Raw genomic sequence first — 20,909 nt, forward strand, 5'->3', positions numbered from 1 at the left:
TGTAGCCATGATCTGTACTTGTCCTCACAGGGCCCTGTGATCTACATGCCCGCACTCCCCATCTGCTTCTTAAGATGAGCTGGCATGTATAGGAGCCTGGGCACTGCTGAGGGCATAGCTCCCAGCACCGTGCTACACAGAGTCTGGCTCTGTTCACCTCACCTGTCAACTCCTGCTGAGGCCCCAGACATTAGTCAAGGTAGGTGCATCAGCGAAACCTAAGCAGGGACCACCTTCTCCCCCTGGACAGAGTGGTGAGTGAGCAGTGGAAGCCTGGAGCCCTGCCCCAGCCCCCACGCCAGTGCCACTTCTTTTGTCATAGGAGGCACTGGTGATATTTTTGCTCAACAAATGCTTGTCTCTGAGTCTGCAGACCCACCAGAGAATGCCAGCTTGTTTTTGCCTTTTGAAGTCTGCCCTTGGGACTTGGCGGAGTAGCCGGATGTGTACTTAGCCCACAGTGGTTCAGCGCATTAAACCTGCCTCCTTGTGGGTCTGTCTATTGTGGTACCATAAGGGCTCAGCCAGCATCTGAACGTCATTGAGATAACGCGGCCAGTGAGCTAGGGTCAAGCACATTCTCCTCCAGTCACTTTTACTCCATTGTTTCTTTTACTATTCCACAGTCATTAATTTTTTAAACAATGCTTTGGTGCAGGAGCAGAGCCTCATTCTCTCCTGCTACTCTTGGTGGAAGTGAGTAAAACGGTCCAGACTGAAATGCGACCACATTTTGTAGCTCAAAAGCTGCCTAGACGCTTGTAGGTCGAATTTTGGTTAGGGGAGCTGAACACGTTGTGGTCCCCCGGCAGCGCCGCTCCCCTCAGGCCCCTGCTTTCCCTTGAGCAGGAGGTGAGGTTGGGCCTCACCATCCCCGTGTCCCTGGCCTCACACACTCACATAAATTCTTGTACATGCAGTCAAAATCATTTTTGTTCTTGTGTGATTCTAATTTTCTCTTGTTCCTCTTTTCCTTTTTCTTTACTCCTTTTTCACTTGTACTGCCCAGTGAGCATGTTGTTGCTTCTGAAAATGTGGGCTGTGCACACCCTGCATTGGAAATAGCCAGATTGCCCTCCGTACAGTCTCCATCGCTTTAAAAAGCAACAACTTAACAGCTGTTTTGATCCATCTATTATCTTAGTCATTTTTTAATTTCTATTTTTTTGGAATATTTGCTTTGTTAGCTCATCACCCACTGGTGTTTGATACCTGTTGAAATCCTTGCTTTTGAGGAACATGTTTGGTCCTCCTTTTATTTGGTGACAAATGCGCCCTTATTAAATTTGTTTGATTGTTTTGAAGAAGTAAGATGCGAATTGATTTTGTCGGGTGCTCAGGGATTCTTTTCATGGAGTATTTAAACTTGTAAGGTCAAACTCTGCAGCATTTTGCTCGATTCCTGCTTTTACACAAACGTGCTCGGCACGCGGTTCCTGGCTGTCGCTGTGTGACGTGTGTGACGGCGCTTCCTGGCCGGCGGTCACTGGTGAGGAAGTGGCCGCCACGGAGGTGACAGCTGCAGGGGACGCTGTTGGAGGAAGCGGTCACCGTTTGGTTCTCCTTGGCAGGAGATGATGTGATGAGTCAGAGTAGGGTGGCTGCGAGGTGTAGCAGTGTCCAATTTTCAAGTGGTTTTCAGGCCCAGGCTTGTGGCTTAGTAGCCGTGTCAGTTTGAAGGACGCACGCAAGGAAGTGAAACAATTTATCTAATCAATTGAAGCAGTGATGTACCCAATTCCCAGGACTACTGTGGAGATCCAGTGAGATACACTGTGCAGTGTGCAGCGTGGTCTCCAGCAGAGAGTCAGTGCTGAGTGAGTGCCAGTGAGTATCTGGTAGGTCAGTTGAGGGTAGTGGGACTCGGTGTCTGAGGATATCTGGTCCCTGAAGGAGGGGTCCATTCACATCTGTGAGTGATGGGCCTGAGTTGGGAGACGCAGGGAGACCTTACCCTCCGACCAGGGGCCCTGGTAAGGACGGCTATGGGAGGAACACCGTGAAGTCAGCTCTTTGCATGTGGAGTTGGAGCTGCCTTTGAGACAACTAACTGCAGTGTCACGAGCTTAAAGAGGAGATCTGGGCCCAGGTTGTGCATTTTCCTAAAATCTCAACTCCTAAGGACGCCGAAGTATTGATCACTGAACGTGAAGTCATACTTTAAAGGACAAAAGAATAGTAGTATTATCTCTGTCATCAAAGCTCACGTCTATTTATTCATCACTCACTTTGCTAATTGGGTACTTACAGAGCTCACTTCACCGTCCTCCCGTGGGCTCAGGCTCCACAGAAAAGAGCTGGTGAGACTCCCTCTTTTCTAGAATAAGACACATTTAGCTTGTAGACTTCTGTACCTCGCCAGACTTAGGAAATTAGTTTGTTGGTTTAATTGTATTTTCTGTTGGCCATGTCCTGACAGGAGAGAAATTTTACCTCATGGTCATGTTTCAATTAGCTGTTACTGAGAATTGCTGATCTGATACATAGTGTATGTATTACATTAACTTTGTAGAGTAGTTATCATTTTTCTGTCTTTGCCCTTTAATTTTGTTTGCCCCTTCAGTGTTCTATTCTTTTTGGGGCCTTATTTTTTTTTATTAAAAAATGTCTGTTAGCAGTTAAGAAAAAAAAAGCAAAGAAAAAATGCACATGAGAACTAAATTTAGAAAATGTCTAGTGTGTTTTCTGTCTCGGCAATGGAGGGTTCTAGAAACTCCTGAAAACCTTCATTACACAAGTTCCTTAAAATGCTGATTGAGAAATAAAACCTTCCTTCCTCATCTTTCAAGCTGCACAACTCATTGTCAAGAAAGTGAGGGAAAATTCTCAGAAGCCAAGACAAACGAGAAAGCAGGGTTTCTGAGAGATACGTGAGCGTTAGAAGCCGTGGTGTGCTGGTTGGCTCCTGAACTGATTTTCAGTTGCCTTGACAGGAGGGAAGGATGTTAGCCCCAGACCTCTCATACTAGGAGTTGGATGGGTGATCATATAATGGGCCAAGCCCATCCTGAGAATCTTGCTTTACTAAAGGGTGAAATAGGAAAAAAAAATTCCTCAAGACAAGAAAGTAAGAAAAGTCAATTTTGTTGGAAGAGGGGAAAAATAACAAATCCAAAGTAAGGATATAGTTTAAAGCTGTTCTGGCATGAGAGTGACCACAAACTCCTGGCAGAAAAGCACAGCTACTCCTTGATTGATAAGTTGTGTTTTGAATGAATCAGTGAACAGCTATTCCGAAAAAGGCCTCCAGAGTCTTGTGGATCAAGATACTGGACAGCAAACACCTCTCTTCCAAGGTCTCATTCAAATAACCAGAAAGGTTTTAAAGGAAACTAACAATAATCTGAGTTGTATTTATTGACATTACTATATGCTAAGAATTCAGAGGTGACTATGGAGTTGTCTCCTCTTTTATGGACCTTATTTTCTCTTTGGGGAGAAAAATGACATAGTTGGGTATCTTGGTGGAGGGAGGTGTTAGTCTGTTGCAATTAGCCAGGAGAGGAGATTAAGAAAACAGTGAAAGATGGGTGAACTTTTTAGCTGAGGACAGGCTTGTTCACTTGGCTTTTAATTGCAGGCTCAATGAGCTGTCACTGGAGGGACTAGATCTTACGGAGGATGGACTTAGCTCAGGCCTCTTTTGAATGGACAAGTGAACCTGGAAAAAGACAGTCAAATCTGTGCAGACATTAAAGTTCACTTGAACGTGCTGCATCCCTGAGCCAAAGATAGGACAAATATGCAGCAATTCTTGAGGACAGAAGAGTGGTTTTTAAGGTTCTCCAAGAATGAATCCCATGGAACCGAGATGGCCAGTTGTCAAACTGAGACTTTGTCCTTTGGACGGTGTACCCAGCAAGGGTATTGGCCTTTTATATGTTTCCATTTGTCTTTAATACATGTCTGTTGATGAGGACATGGGCACAAATGTTTGACACCTTGTCGAGGCGATTTTGGATACCTGCCTAGAAGCACGGGCACAGTTGCGGCTGCTTCATACATCTTGCAGCCCATCCCTTTCCCCGGCTCCGTGATCACGGCAGAGTGGTTCCTTGTTGACCTGTCCGTTTCCTCTGTGACATCATAACCCATGAAAAGACCGGAGCATATTAACTTGGCTTTGTTAAAGTCAAAGGTACAGATCAAATATGGAGTCAGATTTGTTCTTTCCTATTTCAGTAGTACCATGGAGATGGCAGTTTGGGCAGCTTTTTGTAGTGTCCTGGAGGCTTTCTCTCTCAGCTTCTGGGTGCCTCTATTGAAAACCCTTCATTGCTGTCTGGCCTGCTGGTAATGCACACTGCCTGTTTTGCCCTGAAGATGTGTTCTGTTTATAAACTCATCTCTACTCCTTGGAAAACAACTCAAGAAAAACTCAGTTGGTTTTCCACCAGCCATGGGCAGGGGTGAGGTAAACCGTGTTATTATTTCATAAAATAATAGTAATAATAGTAATAGTCATAGTAGTAGTACTTGTAGTAATAGTAATAATAATAATAATAATAATAATAATAATAATAATAATAATAATAATAATAATAATAATAATATTAATAGAAGTCTTAAAACAGGACAGAGCCCATTGGAGAGAGTCAAAAAATGCTTTCTGGCTTAAATCAAAAGTGATGACTAGTGATTCCATGGCTGCTGTATTTGCTAAGCTAATTACTCCTTTGCTCCATTACACATTTCTTTTATCTGAAAAAGAAATACAAGGAAATGGTTTAAAAAAAACTCAAACAGAGCACAAAAATACACAAGTGAAAGAAGTTTTCCCTCATCCTCTGTTCTTTCAGCCCTCTCTGGAGATGCCTCTGTTTACTATCCTTTGGGTGCTTTTCCAGATATGCTTTGCACATTCCCACCTATGTATGTAAATTCCTTTAAAATTTTAGTTATTTTTAACTTAAAGGGATTTAAATCCTCAAGTGGCTTCTGGCCGGGTAATATAACAGAACAAATCTGACTCCATATTAGATTTGTTCCTTTGAATTTAACCCTGTGCTCTGTCACCTAGGCTTCATCTTGCTTGTAAAACAATGTTGCCTAGAGCCTGAAATAAACAGGAGACCCTATTCTGAAGGCTCTGACCTTTAAGGATATTTAACACTTTTTCATTCATTAAAAGATAGCAAATTGCAGAATAGAAAATAACGTTTCTTTTGTTGGAGGTTTACAGGGATCTGACCCACGCAGATAGCTGCAAGAACAAAGGATTCTAACAAGAAGGAATTCCTACACTAAGAAGTTTGCACTAACCAAGCACATAGGAAAGGAGCCTGAATTGTGACTTGGGGAGATGGTTTTCCAGGACATTTGTTTGCCATCTAGGTCTACAGAAACTTGCTATTCCATGCCCCAACATCTGGTCTCCCAACTTATTGGCCTGTCCTGCACTGAGGAGAATGAATTTGGACTTGGTAACACTCCTATCTACCTAGAAAGCTGGGCACTGGAGCTGAGTGTTATGGAAACAGGCCAGCCAAGAAAAAAGCACCAATCGGAGTGTTGGAGTACTCAGAATTATTATGCCGGTGGGCTCAGAGGGGCTTCGGCTCCGAAGTTTTGAGTACCTCCAAGACGTGCACATGAGGTTTTAAAGGCTTAATTACAAGTAAGGGGGGATTAGCCAATAAGGCTCAAAGAACAAAAAGCAAGGAATAAGTACACTGGAGCTTATCAGTTTGTAACAGATCACATTACTGACACTTGTTGAGCTTGGAATTACGAGTTAGGTTGTTAGGCCAATAAACTGACACTAAACTTCAGATTTACGAGATAGCCCAGCAGAATTTAGATCAGTAAACTGACACTTATCACACTTAGATTTGTGACTTAGCTTGTTAGCCCAGCTGGACTTTTCCTTCACATGAGGACAGCTCTCCCACACCCAGGGAACTACTGTGAGCCCTTGATGTTTCCACTAGGGTGGGTATGGTTTACCCAGGAGGGATGGGGACTATGCACCAACACTCAGGCAGTCTGCTCTGTCTGGGGCTCTGATCTTGTACCATCCCGCTCCCCGCCAGCCCAACACCTGGGACAGTGGAGCTAAGGCAGAGATCCTGCCTGCCTGTTTCCCAGCGTGTAAAAGGGGAATATGTGCTCTTCCCAAGGTAGTTCTGAGCGACAACACCTGCGGGTGCTTGGTTCTCAGAGCAACAGAAAACCCAGCTCCGCGTGGGGGCAACGGGTGTGATCTCCCTAGGGTTTCTGCAGAAGCATCGGACGGAGGGTTGGATCACGGTGGTAAAATTGAGCTGCGGGGCTTGAAGGGTAACAGAAGGGTACAGAGGCAGGTCTGCCGCCTAGGGGTGCCCCAGAGGTAAAGCTTTTTTTTCTCCAACTCCGCTAAGACCCTCCCTTCTCCAGAGCCCTTCCTTCTCTCTGCTCATCCTGTCCATCTGTATCCCTCCAATTTTCCCGTCCTCTCCACCCGCTCCCATCTTCTCCCTCCCTCGCTGTCCCACCTTCTCTCACAGAACCCAGAGAGGATCGCTGGCCCTCCTGCGCATGCGCAGTCAGTGCCAAGTGGTCCGCTGCTTGGGAGCTCCATATCCGAGCCGGGGATCGGGCCCAAAGGCTTCTCAACTACGTCGCCCGGTAGGCCTTTGGTTCCTGCCTGGGGCCGGGGCCTCTGACTGTGGAAGTGCAAGGTGGGGGGCTCCCAGGAAAGGGGTCAGGCGGCTGCGGGAGGGCGGTCCGCCTGTCACAGACCCCAAGGGCGCTAGTCAGCCCGTGTTCAGATGAATTGCTCAGGCCAGACCCCTCTGCCAGCGCCACCTGCCCCGGCGCCCCGGCCACAGTGTCCAGGGCCTGGTGTGCACCTGCCACCTCTCACCCAGCCGGGATCCCCTCAGTCCGCGGCTGGCGCCCCATTCCCCTCTCCCTCCCGCTAGTCCTCTCCTCCCGGGCTTCCTCTCCTCGTCCGCCGGCCCGTCCCCGCCCCTGGGCGGGCTGTGTCCCGGGCGGGCGGGGTCTGCGGACCCGGACGGGGGCGGGCGCCTGGGACTGGGGCTGGGGCTGTCCTCCGAGCGAGGCTGCAGCCCGCGTCCCCCTCCCCGCTTTCCCTGCCCCGCGACCCCGGGGCTGCCCTGCTCTCCCTTTCCCGCTCCCTGAGGACCAGCTCTGTGGCGTGGGCGCTGCTACCTGGGCTGAAAGCCTCCGGCTCTAACGCCCAGCTTCTCCTGGTGGAGTTGGGAAAAGGGAGCGTCACTGCTAAGCGAGGTTCTGTCTCCCCCCTCCATGTTTCTGCAGCAGGTAAGTACCTTGAACGCTTTCAGGTGTTATGATGGAGGTGCTTGTTGATGTCACGTGTTTTTATAGTGAGAGGGATTGCAGTGGTGAAAGCAGGGCTTGGTTCTGTTAAAAATGTGCTGAAGGCATGAGGCTGTGACATCCTCCTTCCTTCCCTCTCCCAGGGTGAAAGGAGTGATCCTCGATTTTCAAAAGATAGTTACAGTCCCTAACTAGCCCAGCCCAGCTAGTGTGTGTTAAGAGGAACAGCACCACCAGAGGCCTTGGAGACCCAGGGATATTGCAGTCCTAAAGTGCTCCTGGCATAGTTTGGCTTGTTTAGGTTTTTTGTTTTTCTTAAATTGTGGGACAGACTAGTGTATAAACTGAAAAATAATTGTCAAGAAATAATTTTCATAGGACAGTTTTATTGTGATATAGTTCACACACCATGAATTCCATCCATTTAAATGGTACAATTCAGCAGCTTTTTGCATATTCACAGTGGTGCATGCATTATTATTCCAGAACGTTTTCATCACTTCAGAAAGAGCAGTGGAAATGAATGACCTATCCACCCCTCCCAAGTGGTGGTTCTAAAGAAATTTCTTGGCTATTCCTGACCATAAATTAACTTGTTATATTCCAAGAAAAATCTGGTAGGAATTCTAACCAGAATTGAAATGAATCTGTCTATCAAAACAGGAAGAATTTATACCTTTATGGCATAAACTTCTTCTGCCCATGAATATATCTGGGACCCTATCTTTTCATCTGACCAGAGCCTGGCCCATGTGAAGTCCTCACTACTTTTTGGGCTTGTGAATGATGAGATTCTATACATCGTTAGTTGCAACTGTAGCCTTTCACAGAAGAGAAAAGTAACCTCAGTGAAGCAAGTGACTCTCTGATGGTCAGAAAGAGTGTCAGCCAGTGCTGGAGTGATCCAGTGGACTTGGTGTTTGCAGCTAGATTTCTCGACCACCTACAGTTAAGGGGATTAGAGAGTTCTTTTATTTTTTCTTAATGGCATTGCATTTATTTTTACTTATTTTTTAAAATTATTTTTTATTTAAGTGTAGTCAATTTACAATGTTAGTTTCAAGTGTACAGCAGAGATTCAGTTATAAACATATGCATATGTATATATATATGTTTTAGATTGTTTTTAGTATAAATCACTACAAGAAATTGAATATAGTTCCCTGTGTTATGTAGCAGGTCCTTGTCATTTATTTTATATTTACTAATTTGTATCTGTTAATCCCCCCTTTCCTGCCTGCTAAACACAGTTTGCTTTCTATGTCCATGAGTCCATTACTAGGAGCACCATTTTTCCTAGTAATACATGCTCTTTTGCTGCTTTCAGTTTCAGTAATTCCATCTTATCTGTGGGCGCTTTTCTTCTGGTGGCCTTAATGTGGTTTGCACACGTGGTAATAGAGATCTGTATTTGGGAGAACCCCAGGCCTCGTGTAGTCCCTGGTACAGAGTGCCCACTGAATTGATGCTTGAACTGGGAAAAAAGCACAGTAAATGTTGGAATTTCCACTATGGTTGAGAATTCTATAACCTCTTTTGACAAACTTAATATTGGCTGCACCCATTCTGGGTAATTTGGTGGAAATTCATGTTATGGTGGTGAAGAGACGGGGCCTTGTATGCTTCTTCTCTTTCTGTTTTCTAACACTCATTCTCCTGGGCCTTCCAGATCCTCCCCTAGAAGTGCCAGGTCTGGCTTGGTGCTGCGCTGAGGCAATATTTGTTAATAAGGCCCTTTCCTCATCTCTTCTGAGCCTCCGGTTCTTTCTCTGCACAATGAGGGCTTAGACTAGATAACTACTTTTCAGTTTCTTTTAAAGCCATGTTTCCTTTGAGAAACAGAAAATGCAAATCTCTCCTCTCAAACCAACCCTTTAGATTTTGAAAAGTCCTCCAAGGAGTGACATAGCTCTTTGTGGAAAATGAATGTGATTGTGATTCCAGGTGACACAGAAAAGACTATTCAGAGATTGATTGCAGGGAGAGGGCAGGAAAGGGGCAGTATGTCACACTTTCTAGTGTGAGCACTGGAGCAGGGGCTTGGATTTAAATACGGTGTCTGACGTGGCCTCTCTCTAATCTTGTAGAATGTGATAAACTACTCTACCTCAGTTTCTTGATGTGTCAAGTTGGGGTGATAATATTTTAAGGCTTTTGTGAAACATTATGCACATAAGCCATTTGTGTATGGGTAGAAACAAGACCTGCTAGGGATTCAGGGATTTGTTTAAAAAAAAAAAAATCTTGTCCATAGCACTCTGTCTGTGTGTATTTAGTAGTTCCTGAAGGGTGAGGGTGAGTCTAAAGTCCATCGTGGGACAGGTGGCCCATGATTCTCTGTGCCCCTGAATGCCCCCTGCTCCCCAGTCCTCTTCCTCAGTCCAGGATGAAGTTCCCTAGTAGATTTACTCAGAGGTCTTGTGAAAATGGCTATTCATTTTATTGTTTCACCAAGAAGGGCTGCCATCATGATCTCTGTGGTCAGGTTTTGAAGGGCTGCCATCATGATATCTGGTAAGCATTCTATGGAATTGGGTGTTTCTATTTAATGAAAAGAAAAAAATTAGAAATAGAAAATTAGAACAAGGATGGTCACATGGGCTCTTGGAAGTGGACACCATTAGAAGTTGGAGGGACTAGTGGGCTCAGTGGGAATGTTAACTGAGTGTATCTCATGGGCTGGGCATTGTCCTATTTGTACTGTGTGTTCCTTATTTGAGACAGTGAGCTCACCTAACCTCGAACACCTCTTTAAAAAATTAGACTTTTTATTTTGAGATGTAATGTAGATTCCCATGTGGTAGTAAGAGATAATATGGAGAGAGCCTATGGACTCTTTGCCCAGTTTTCCTTAATGGTTCCATCTTGCAATATTGGGGTACAATTCATTACTGACTCACTAACAATTTGAGGTTTGTGTTATTGCCCTCATTTCTATCCACGATTAAATTGGGGCTTAGAGAAGCACACAGGCCTGTCCAGGTCACCCACATTGTTAGTGCAGAGTCTGGTGAACGTGGGCTTGGGATTTCCAGGAAGTATCATTATGATGGTCTTTGGCAGGGAGCAGCATTCACTTTGCTTGTTTATTCATTCATTCAAAAAACATTTATTGAGTAAATTCTGTGGGTCAGATGCTTTCTTAGGGTTATCTGATTCTTCAGCAGTACTGAGAACCAGGTAATGTTTATATTTTTTAAACTGAGAAAATTAGCTCTGAGAGGTTATAACTCCCCCAAAGGAAGAATAGCTCATAAAGGGGGGATAGTACATTTGTACAGTCACCACTTTTTATGCAGGTGGTACCCTAGGCATTTTACATTTGCAAACATCCGTAATCCAGATATATTCTTGCAAGGCAAGGATTTTTTTTAATTGATGTATAGTCAAGTTTACAATGTTGTGTCAATTGCAAGGTGTTTTTTGACTTTTGAATTAAAAAATACTTTTTCAGGAGGGAAATTAGGTGTATTTATTTGTTTGATTTTTTAAAATGAGGTACTGGGGTTTGAACCCAGGACCTCGTACATGCTAAGCATGTGCTCCACCAATGAACAGTACCCTCTACCCCAAGGCAAGTTTTCTTATCCATTACTATGAAGCTAAGGGGTTCAAATAAATTGAATAGAATTCCAGATCTTTTGATCCTACTGTGGTCCTTTTCTTTATATTCTGCTGAAGGAGTTTGGGGAAAGCATATCCTTTGTTCATTTCTTTATTCAGCATTTTTGAGTAGTGACTTTATATCAGAGCCTTGCTAGGTGCTTGGAAATATAAAATAAGAAATGACACTTCTCTGCAGGGGCAGGAAGCCTAGACCAAAAACTGGGTAATGTGATCCGAGCTACAGTAGCCATGTGCAGACTATGAGGACAAACTGTACCCCCGGATTTGCTTTGGCTTCCCTTGCCTTCTGTCTGGTACACACCAGGTCACCGCAACCCAGATGGGCCCATAGCACACAGCAGAGTATGTACCTCGATCTCCTCTCCTGTCTCGGCAGGGCCTGCAACATGAGCATCCCTGACTACGTGCAGTGTGCTGAGGACCACCAGACTCTTCCCGTTGTAGTCCAAACCATGGAGATCATCTCAGAGGAGAATTTCTTTTGCATCTATCAGCTACTCACCTCGGTGAGCCATATCAGCCCATGTGGCTCCCAGTGGACACTCTGTATCCACTACAGGCACCGCTATGTGCCCGAGAATGGGTGGAGCGTCTTCCAGAAACACTGCAAGGTCGTGGGCCTTGTCACCATTACCGACTGTCTCTCTGCCAAGGCCTTGGAGAAGCTCCACGTGCAGAGGAGCTGTATGGCACCTCGATAATGACTCTCAGCTCTTTGTCTTTGTACTGCATGTGGAGGAAGTCGAGCAGCCGCGCACCGACGTTGCCTTCAAATTTAGAGGACTGCAGGGTGGTGGAGAAGAGGATCGAGGACTTCACTGAGTCACTCTTCATCTTGCTCAAGTCCAAGTGGCTGGATGGTGGCCCCAAGAATTCTGGGGACAAGATCCCCCTCCCCTGCATCCCGTTTGAGATGGAGGACTTCATGGGACTGGACACAGACAGCAGGTAAGTTTACCTGGAGGCCAGTCCACCCTGGCTTTGTGCCGGATTGCTTCCCTACATCCAGAAAGGGATCAGCAAGGAAGAAGTCTGTCTTGTAGCCAAGGGGGGATGGAGATGCAGCCCGCCGGTTTACAGACATTTCAAAGTGAATCCGCCTTTGTTTCAGAGAGATCCTTTTAGGGTTAGTGTGGACACTTACTCCCGCTTTACAGCCATGACCATGGTGGGACCCCTGGGGTTGCTGTCCAATAAAGTAGCCAAAGCCACTGATGCTAGGAGCACTGGGGAGGAGGCTGGGCTCAGCTGAGATGTGCTGTAGGTCAAATGCACATCAGACACTGAGGCTTGTCTAGTAAAAGCATATAAACTATCTCTTTACTTCCCATATTGATTACATGTCAAAATGATAGTATTTTACATACAGTAGATTAAGTAAGATCTGTTCTTAAAATCAGTTTCTAGTATTTGTTTTTTGTTTGTTGGTTTGTTTCTTTGTTTACCATTTTAAACGTGGCAAATGGGAAACGTTATTTACATGGCTCTCATTTCATTTCTGTTGGGCAGCCTGTCCTGGGACAGTCTCATCCCTTTGCTTATAGATGAGATGCTGAACCCCGAGAGGCGGAAAGAGGAGCTGGTTGAGCTGGGGCTGGAGCCGGTGTCTCCTGCCTCCCAGGCCCAGCACCTATTCTGCTCAGGCCCTCTCTTCTTGCCCGACAGCCTCCATGACAAGTTAGGACATCAGAAACACCGCCGGGGACTTCCTAATGAACTCCTTATGCAGGGAAAGGCGTATCACGGTGTATGGGACAGAGCAGGGAAATGTTCATTCTCACTTCTTCCCTGTGATTAAGTCAACGGCCCCACATTGCCTCGGAAGTACAGACGAGCTCTTCTGGGCTGCCTACCCCCCCAACTTCAGCTCTGTTTCCCGGTGTATCTGTTGTGCTGTCCCTCAGGCAGAAGAGGGTGAGATGCCTTTTCCGAGACGTGGAAACCTTTGCTGGGGAGAGTGAGGGAAGCTGTGTTCCCCCGGCCTACGGCCTCTGTCCTTGAGTCTGGAGAGGGCTCATGGTGGTCCCACAGGTGACGGTCGGAGAACCTGGCACATGTTTCTGGGCCCGCTGTGAAGGAAGTGCTCTGTGACTCTTGAACTTAGCTAAGATCAGATCCTACTCTCTGGTTGTTGGTAAGTTGGAGGAGAAGATGCTAGAGAATTGATAAAAAGAATGTCTAGACCAGCCCTGTGAGTGAGAAGCACAGGGGACACGAGTCCCACCTGCGAGAGACAATGTAGCGGGCTCTGGATGAATTTTCTGTTCCTCCCAGACATACCTCTATGACTTAAGGAAGGGGAGAGGCATGCTGTAGCCATGATCTGTACTTGTCCTCTCAGGGCCCTGTGATCTACATGCCCGCACTCCCCATCTGCTTCTTAAGATGAGCTGGCATGTATAGGAGCCTGGGCACTGCTGAGGGCATAGCTCCCAGCACCGTGCTACACAGAGTCTGGCTCTGTTCACCTCACCTGTCAACTCCTGCTGAGGCCCCAGACATTAGTCAAGGTAGGTGCATCAGCGAAACCTAAGCAGGGACCACCTTCTCCCCCTGGACAGAGTGGTGAGTGAGCAGTGGAAGCCTGGAGCCCTGCCCCAGCCCCCACGCCAGTGCCACTTCTTTTGTCATAGGAGGCACTGGTGATATTTTTGCTCAACAAATGCTTGTCTCTGAGTCTGCAGACCCACCAGAGAATGCCAGCTTGTTTTTGCCTTTTGAAGTCTGCCCTTGGGACTTGGCGGAGTAGCCGGATGTGTACTTAGCCCACAGTGGTTCAGCGCATTAAACCTGCCTCCTTGTGGGTCTGTCTATTGTGGTACCATAAGGGCTCAGCCAGCATCTGAACGTCATTGAGATAACGCGGCCAGTGAGCTAGGGTCAAGCACATTCTCCTCCAGTCACTTTTACTCCATTGTTTCTTTTACTATTCCACAGTCATTAATTTTTTAAACAATGCTTTGGTGCAGGAGCAGAGCCTCATTCTCTCCTGCTACTCTTGGTGGAAGTGAGTAAAACGGTCCAGACTGAAATGCGACCACATTTTGTAGCTCAAAAGCTGCCTAGACGCTTGTAGGTCGAATTTTGGTTAGGGGAGCTGAACACGTTGTGGTCCCCCGGCAGCGCCGCTCCCCTCAGGCCCCTGCTTTCCCTTGAGCAGGAGGTGAGGTTGGGCCTCACCATCCCCGTGTCCCTGGCCTCACACACTCACATAAATTCTTGTACATGCAGTCAAAATCATTTTTGTTCTTGTGTGATTCTAATTTTCTCTTGTTCCTCTTTTCCTTTTTCTTTACTCCTTTTTCACTTGTACTGCCCAGTGAGCATGTTGTTGCTTCTGAAAATGTGGGCTGTGCACACCCTGCATTGGAAATAGCCAGATTGCCCTCCGTACAGTCTCCATCGCTTTAAAAAGCAACAACTTAACAGCTGTTTTGATCCATCTATTATCTTAGTCATTTTTTAATTTCTATTTTTTTGGAATATTTGCTTTGTTAGCTCATCACCCACTGGTGTTTGATACCTGTTGAAATCCTTGCTTTTGAGGAACATGTTTGGTCCTCCTTTTATTTGGTGACAAATGCGCCCTTATTAAATTTGTTTGATTGTTTTGAAGAAGTAAGATGCGAATTGATTTTGTCGGGTGCTCAGGGATTCTTTTCATGGAGTATTTAAACTTGTAAGGTCAAACTCTGCAGCATTTTGCTCGATTCCTGCTTTTACACAAACGTGCTCGGCACGCGGTTCCTGGCTGTCGCTGTGTGACGTGTGTGACGGCGCTTCCTGGCCGGCGGTCACTGGTGAGGAAGTGGCCGCCACGAAGGTGACAGCTGCAGGGGACGCTGTTGGAGGAAGCGGTCACCGTTTGGTTCTCCTTGGCAGGAGATGATGTGATGAGTCAGAGTAGGGTGGCTGCGAGGTGTAGCAGTGTCCAATTTTCAAGTGGTTTTCAGGCCCAGGCTTGTGGCTTAGTAGCCGTGTCAGTTTGAAGGACGCACGCAAGGAAGTGAAACAATTTATCTAATCAATTGAAGCAGTGATGTACCCAATTCCCAGGACTACTGTGGAGATCCAGTGAGATACACTGTGCAGTGTGCAGCGTGGTCTCCAGCAGAGAGTCAGTGCTGAGTGAGTGCCAGTGAGTATCTGGTAGGTCAGTTGAGGGTAGTGGGACTCGGTGTCTGAGGATATCTGGTCCCTGAAGGAGGGGTCCATTCACATCTGTGAGTGATGGGCCTGAGTTGGGAGACGCAGGGAGACCTTACCCTCCGACCAGGGGCCCTGGTAAGGACGGCTATGGGAGGAACACCGTGAAGTCAGCTCTTTGCATGTGGAGTTGGAGCTGCCTTTGAGACAACTAACTGCAGTGTCACGAGCTTAAAGAGGAGATCTGGGCCCAGGTTGTGCATTTTCCTAAAATCTCAACTCCTAAGGACGCCGAAGTATTGATCACTGAACGTGAAGTCATACTTTAAAGGACAAACGAATAGTAGTATTATCTCTGTCATCAAAGCTCACGTCTATTTATTCATCACTCACTTTGCTAATTGGGTACTTACAGAGCTCACTTCACCGTCCTCCCGTGGGCTCAGGCTCCACAGAAAAGAGCTGGTGAGACTCCCTCTTTTCTAGAATAAGACACATTTAGCTTGTAGACTTCTGTACCTCGCCAGACTTAGGAAATTAGTTTGTTGGTTTAATTGTATTTTCTGTTGGCCATGTCCTGACAGGAGAGAAATTTTACCTCATGGTCATGTTTCAATTAGCTGTTACTGAGAATTGCTGATCTGATACATAGTGTATGTATTACATTAACTTTGTAGAGTAGTTATCATTTTTCTGTCTTTGCCCTTTAATTTTGTTTGCCCCTTCAGTGTTCTATTCTTTTTGGGGCCTTATTTTTTTTTTATTAAAAAATGTCTGTTAGCAGTTAAGAAAAAAAAAGCAAAGAAAAAATGCACATGAGAACTAAATTTAGAAAATGTCTAGTGTGTTTTCTGTCTCGGCAATGGAGGGTTCTAGAAACTCCTGAAAACCTTCATTACACAAGTTCCTTAAAATGCTGATTGAGAAATAAAACCTTCCTTCCTCATCTTTCAAGCTGCACAACTCATTGTCAAGAAAGTGAGGGAAAATTCTCAGAAGCCAAGACAAACGAGAAAGCAGGGTTTCTGAGAGATACGTGAGCGTTAGAAGCCGTGGTGTGCTGGTTGGCTCCTGAACTGATTTTCAGTTGCCTTGACAGGAGGGAAGGATGTTAGCCCCAGACCTCTCATACTAGGAGTTGGATGGGTGATCATATAATGGGCCAAGCCCATCCTGAGAATCTTGCTTTACTAAAGGGTGAAATAGGAAAAAAAAATTCCTCAAGACAAGAAAGTAAGAAAAGTCAATTTTGTTGGAAGAGGGGAAAAATAACAAATCCAAAGTAAGGATATAGTTTAAAGCTGTTCTGGCATGAGAGTGACCACAAACTCCTGGCAGAAAAGCACAGCTACTCCTTGATTGATAAGTTGTGTTTTGAATGAATCAGTGAACAGCTATTCCGAAAAAGGCCTCCAGAGTCTTGTGGATCAAGACACTGGACAGCAAACACCTCTCTTCCAAGGTCTCATTCAAATAACCAGAAAGGTTTTAAAGGAAACTAACAATAATCTGAGTTGTATTTATTGACATTACTATATGCTAAGAATTCAGAGGTGACTATGGAGTTGTCTCCTCTTTTATGGACCTTATTTTCTCTTTGGGGAGAAAAATGACATAGTTGGGTATCTTGGTGGAGGGAGGTGTTAGTCTGTTGCAATTAGCCAGGAGAGGAGATTAAGAAAACAGTGAAAGATGGGTGAACTTTTTAGCTGAGGACAGGCTTGTTCACTTGGCTTTTAATTGCAGGCTCAATGAGCTGTCACTGGAGGGACTAGATCTTACGGAGGATGGACTTAGCTCAGGCCTCTTTTGAATGGACAAGTGAACCTGGAAAAAGACAGTCAAATCTGTGCAGACATTAAAGTTCACTTGAACGTGCTGCATCCCTGAGCCAAAGATAGGACAAATATGCAGCAATTCTTGAGGACAGAAGAGTGGTTTTTAAGGTTCTCCAAGAATGAATCCCATGGAACCGAGATGGCCAGTTGTCAAACTGAGACTTTGTCCTTTGGACGGTGTACCCAGCAAGGGTATTGGCCTTTTATATGTTTCCATTTGTCTTTAATACATGTCTGTTGATGAGGACATGGGCACAAATGTTTGACACCTTGTCGAGGCGATTTTGGATACCTGCCTAGAAGCACGGGCACAGTTGCGGCTGCTTCATACATCTTGCAGCCCATCCCTTTCCCCGGCTCCGTGATCACGGCAGAGTGGTTCCTTGTTGACCTGTCCGTTTCCTCTGTGACATCATAACCCATGAAAAGACCGGAGCATATTAACTTGGCTTTGTTAAAGTCAAAGGTACAGATCAAATATGGAGTCAGATTTGTTCTTTCCTATTTCAGTAGTACCATGGAGATGGCAGTTTGGGCAGCTTTTTGTAGTGTCCTGGAGGCTTTCTCTCTCAGCTTCTGGGTGCCTCTATTGAAAACCCTTCATTGCTGTCTGGCCTGCTGGTAATGCACACTGCCTGTTTTGCCCTGAAGATGTGTTCTGTTTATAAACTCATCTCTACTCCTTGGAAAACAACTCAAGAAAAACTCAGTTGGTTTTCCACCAGCCATGGGCAGGGGTGAGGTAAACCGTGTTATTATTTCATAAAATAATAGTAATAATAGTAATAGTCATAGTAGTAGTACTTGTAGTAATAGTAATAATAATAATAATAATAATAATTATAATAATAATAATAATAATAATAATAATAATATTAATAGAAGTCTTAAAACAGGACAGAGCCCATTGGAGAGAGTCAAAAAATGCTTTCTGGCTTAAATCAAAAGTGATGACTAGTGATTCCATGGCTGCTGTATTTGCTAAGCTAATTACTCCTTTGCTCCATTACACATTTCTTTTATCTGAAAAAGAAATACAAGGAAATGGTTTAAAAAAAACTCAAACAGAGCACAAAAATACACAAGTGAAAGAAGTTTTCCCTCATCCTCTGTTCTTTCAGCCCTCTCTGGAGATGCCTCTGTTTACTATCCTTTGGGTGCTTTTCCAGATATGCTTTGCACATTCCCACCTATGTATGTAAATTCCTTTAAAATTTTAGTTATTTTTAACTTAAAGGGATTTAAATCCTCAAGTGGCTTCTGGCCGGGTAATATAACAGAACAAATCTGACTCCATATTAGATTTGTTCCTTTGAATTTAACCCTGTGCTCTGTCACCTAGGCTTCATCTTGCTTGTAAAACAATGTTGCCTAGAGCCTGAAATAAACAGGAGACCCTATTCTGAAGGCTCTGACCTTTAAGGATATTTAACACTTTTTCATTCATTAAAAGATAGCAAATTGCAGAATAGAAAATAACGTTTCTTTTGTTGGAGGTTTACAGGGATCTGACCCACGCAGATAGCTGCAAGAACAAAGGATTCTAACAAGAAGGAATTCCTACACTAAGAAGTTTGCACTAACCAAGCACATAGGAAAGGAGCCTGAATTGTGACTTGGGGAGATGGTTTTCCAGGACATTTGTTTGCCATCTAGGTCTACAGAAACTTGCTATTCCATGCCCCAACATCTGGTCTCCCAACTTATTGGCCTGTCCTGCACTGAGGAGAATGAATTTGGACTTGGTAACACTCCTATCTACCTAGAAAGCTGGGCACTGGAGCTGAGTGTTATGGAAACAGGCCAGCCAAGAAAAAAGCACCAATCGGAGTGTTGGAGTACTCAGAATTATTATGCCGGTGGGCTCAGAGGGGCTTCGGCTCCGAAGTTTTGAGTACCTCCAAGACGTGCACATGAGGTTTTAAAGGCTTAATTACAAGTAAGGGGGGATTAGCCAATAAGGCTCAAAGAACAAAAAGCAAGGAATAAGTACACTGGAGCTTATCAGTTTGTAACAGATCACATTACTGACACTTGTTGAGCTTGGAATTACGAGTTAGGTTGTTAGGCCAATAAACTGACACTAAACTTCAGATTTACGAGATAGCCCAGCAGAATTTAGATCAGTAAACTGACACTTATCACACTTAGATTTGTGACTTAGCTTGTTAGCCCAGCTGGACTTTTCCTTCACATGAGGACAGCTCTCCCACACCCAGGGAACTACTGTGAGCCCTTGATGTTTCCACTAGGGTGGGTATGGTTTACCCAGGAGGGATGGGGACTATGCACCAACACTCAGGCAGTCTGCTCTGTCTGGGGCTCTGATCTTGTACCATCCCGCTCCCCGCCAGCCCAACACCTGGGACAGTGGAGCTAAGGCAGAGATCCTGCCTGCCTGTTTCCCAGCGTGTAAAAGGGGAATATGTGCTCTTCCCAAGGTAGTTCTGAGCGACAACACCTGCGGGTGCTTGGTTCTCAGAGCAACAGAAAACCCAGCTCCGCGTGGGGGCAACGGGTGTGATCTCCCTAGGGTTTCTGCAGAAGCATCGGACGGAGGGTTGGATCACGGTGGTAAAATTGAGCTGCGGGGCTTGAAGGGTAACAGAAGGGTACAGAGGCAGGTCTGCCGCCTAGGGGTGCCCCAGAGGTAAAGCTTTTTTTTCTCCAACTCCGCTAAGACCCTCCCTTCTCCAGAGCCCTTCCTTCTCTCTGCTCATCCTGTCCATCTGTATCCCTCCAATTTTCCCGTCCTCTCCACCCGCTCCCATCTTCTCCCTCCCTCGCTGTCCCACCTTCTCTCACAGAACCCAGAGAGGATCGCTGGCCCTCCTGCGCATGCGCAGTCAGTGCCAAGTGGTCCGCTGCTTGGGAGCTCCATATCCGAGCCGGGGATCGGGCCCAAAGGCTTCTCAACTACGTCGCCCGGTAGGCCTTTGGTTCCTGCCTGGGGCCGGGGCCTCTGACTGTGGAAGTGCAAGGTGGGGGGCTCCCAGGAAAGGGGTCAGGCGGCTGCGGGAGGGCGGTCCGCCTGTCACAGACCCCAAGGGCGCTAGTCAGCCCGTGTTCAGATGAATTGCTCAGGCCAGACCCCTCTGCCAGCGCCACCTGCCCCGGCGCCCCGGCCACAGTGTCCAGGGCCTGGTGTGCACCTGCCACCTCTCACCCAGCCGGGATCCCCTCAGTCCGCGGCTGGCGCCCCATTCCCCTCTCCCTCCCGCTAGTCCTCTCCTCCCGGGCTTCCTCTCCTCGTCCGCCGGCCCGTCCCCGCCCCTGGGCGGGCTGTGTCCCGGGCGGGCGGGGTCTGCGGACCCGGACGGGGGCGGGCGCCTGGGACTGGGGCTGGGGCTGTCCTCCGAGCGAGGCTGCAGCCCGCGTCCCCCTCCCCGCTTTCCCTGCCCCGCGACCCCGGGGCTGCCCTGCTCTCCCTTTCCCGCTCCCTGAGGACCAGCTCTGTGGCGTGGGCGCTGCTACCTGGGCTGAAAGCCTCCGGCTCTAACGCCCAGCTTCTCCTGGTGGAGTTGGGAAAAGGGAGCGTCACTGCTAAGCGAGGTTCTGTCTCCCCCCTCCATGTTTCTGCAGCAGGTAAGTACCTTGAACGCTTTCAGGTGTTATGATGGAGGTGCTTGTTGATGTCACGTGTTTTTATAGTGAGAGGGATTGCAGTGGTGAAAGCAGGGCTTGGTTCTGTTAAAAATGTGCTGAAGGCATGAGGCTGTGACATCCTCCTTCCTTCCCTCTCCCAGGGTGAAAGGAGTGATCCTCGATTTTCAAAAGATAGTTACAGTCCCTAACTAGCCCAGCCCAGCTAGTGTGTGTTAAGAGGAACAGCACCACCAGAGGCCTTGGAGACCCAGGGATATTGCAGTCCTAAAGTGCTCCTGGCATAGTTTGGCTTGTTTAGGTTTTTTGTTTTTCTTAAATTGTGGGACAGACTAGTGTATAAACTGAAAAATAATTGTCAAGAAATAATTTTCATAGGACAGTTTTATTGTGATATAGTTCACACACCATGAA

At 46.3% G+C, this 20,909-nt stretch overlaps 1 protein-coding gene across 1 annotated transcript in view; it reads left to right on the forward strand.

Moving 5' to 3' along the window:
- The first annotated feature begins 11,578 nt into the window (after window positions 1-11,578).
- The window catches only part of LOC140694976 (uncharacterized), a 39,537-nt gene continuing 30,206 nt past the window's right edge, over window positions 11,579-20,909 (forward strand). The window contains exon 1 of the mRNA XM_072957972.1: window positions 11,579-11,856. The gene's annotated coding sequence lies outside the window, so the exon portion shown is untranslated. The remainder of the gene's footprint in view (window positions 11,857-20,909) is intronic.

The sequence above is a fragment of the Vicugna pacos genome, unplaced genomic scaffold (genome assembly GCF_048564905.1).
Source record: "Vicugna pacos unplaced genomic scaffold, VicPac4 scaffold_115, whole genome shotgun sequence".
NCBI lineage: Eukaryota > Metazoa > Chordata > Mammalia > Artiodactyla > Camelidae > Vicugna > Vicugna pacos.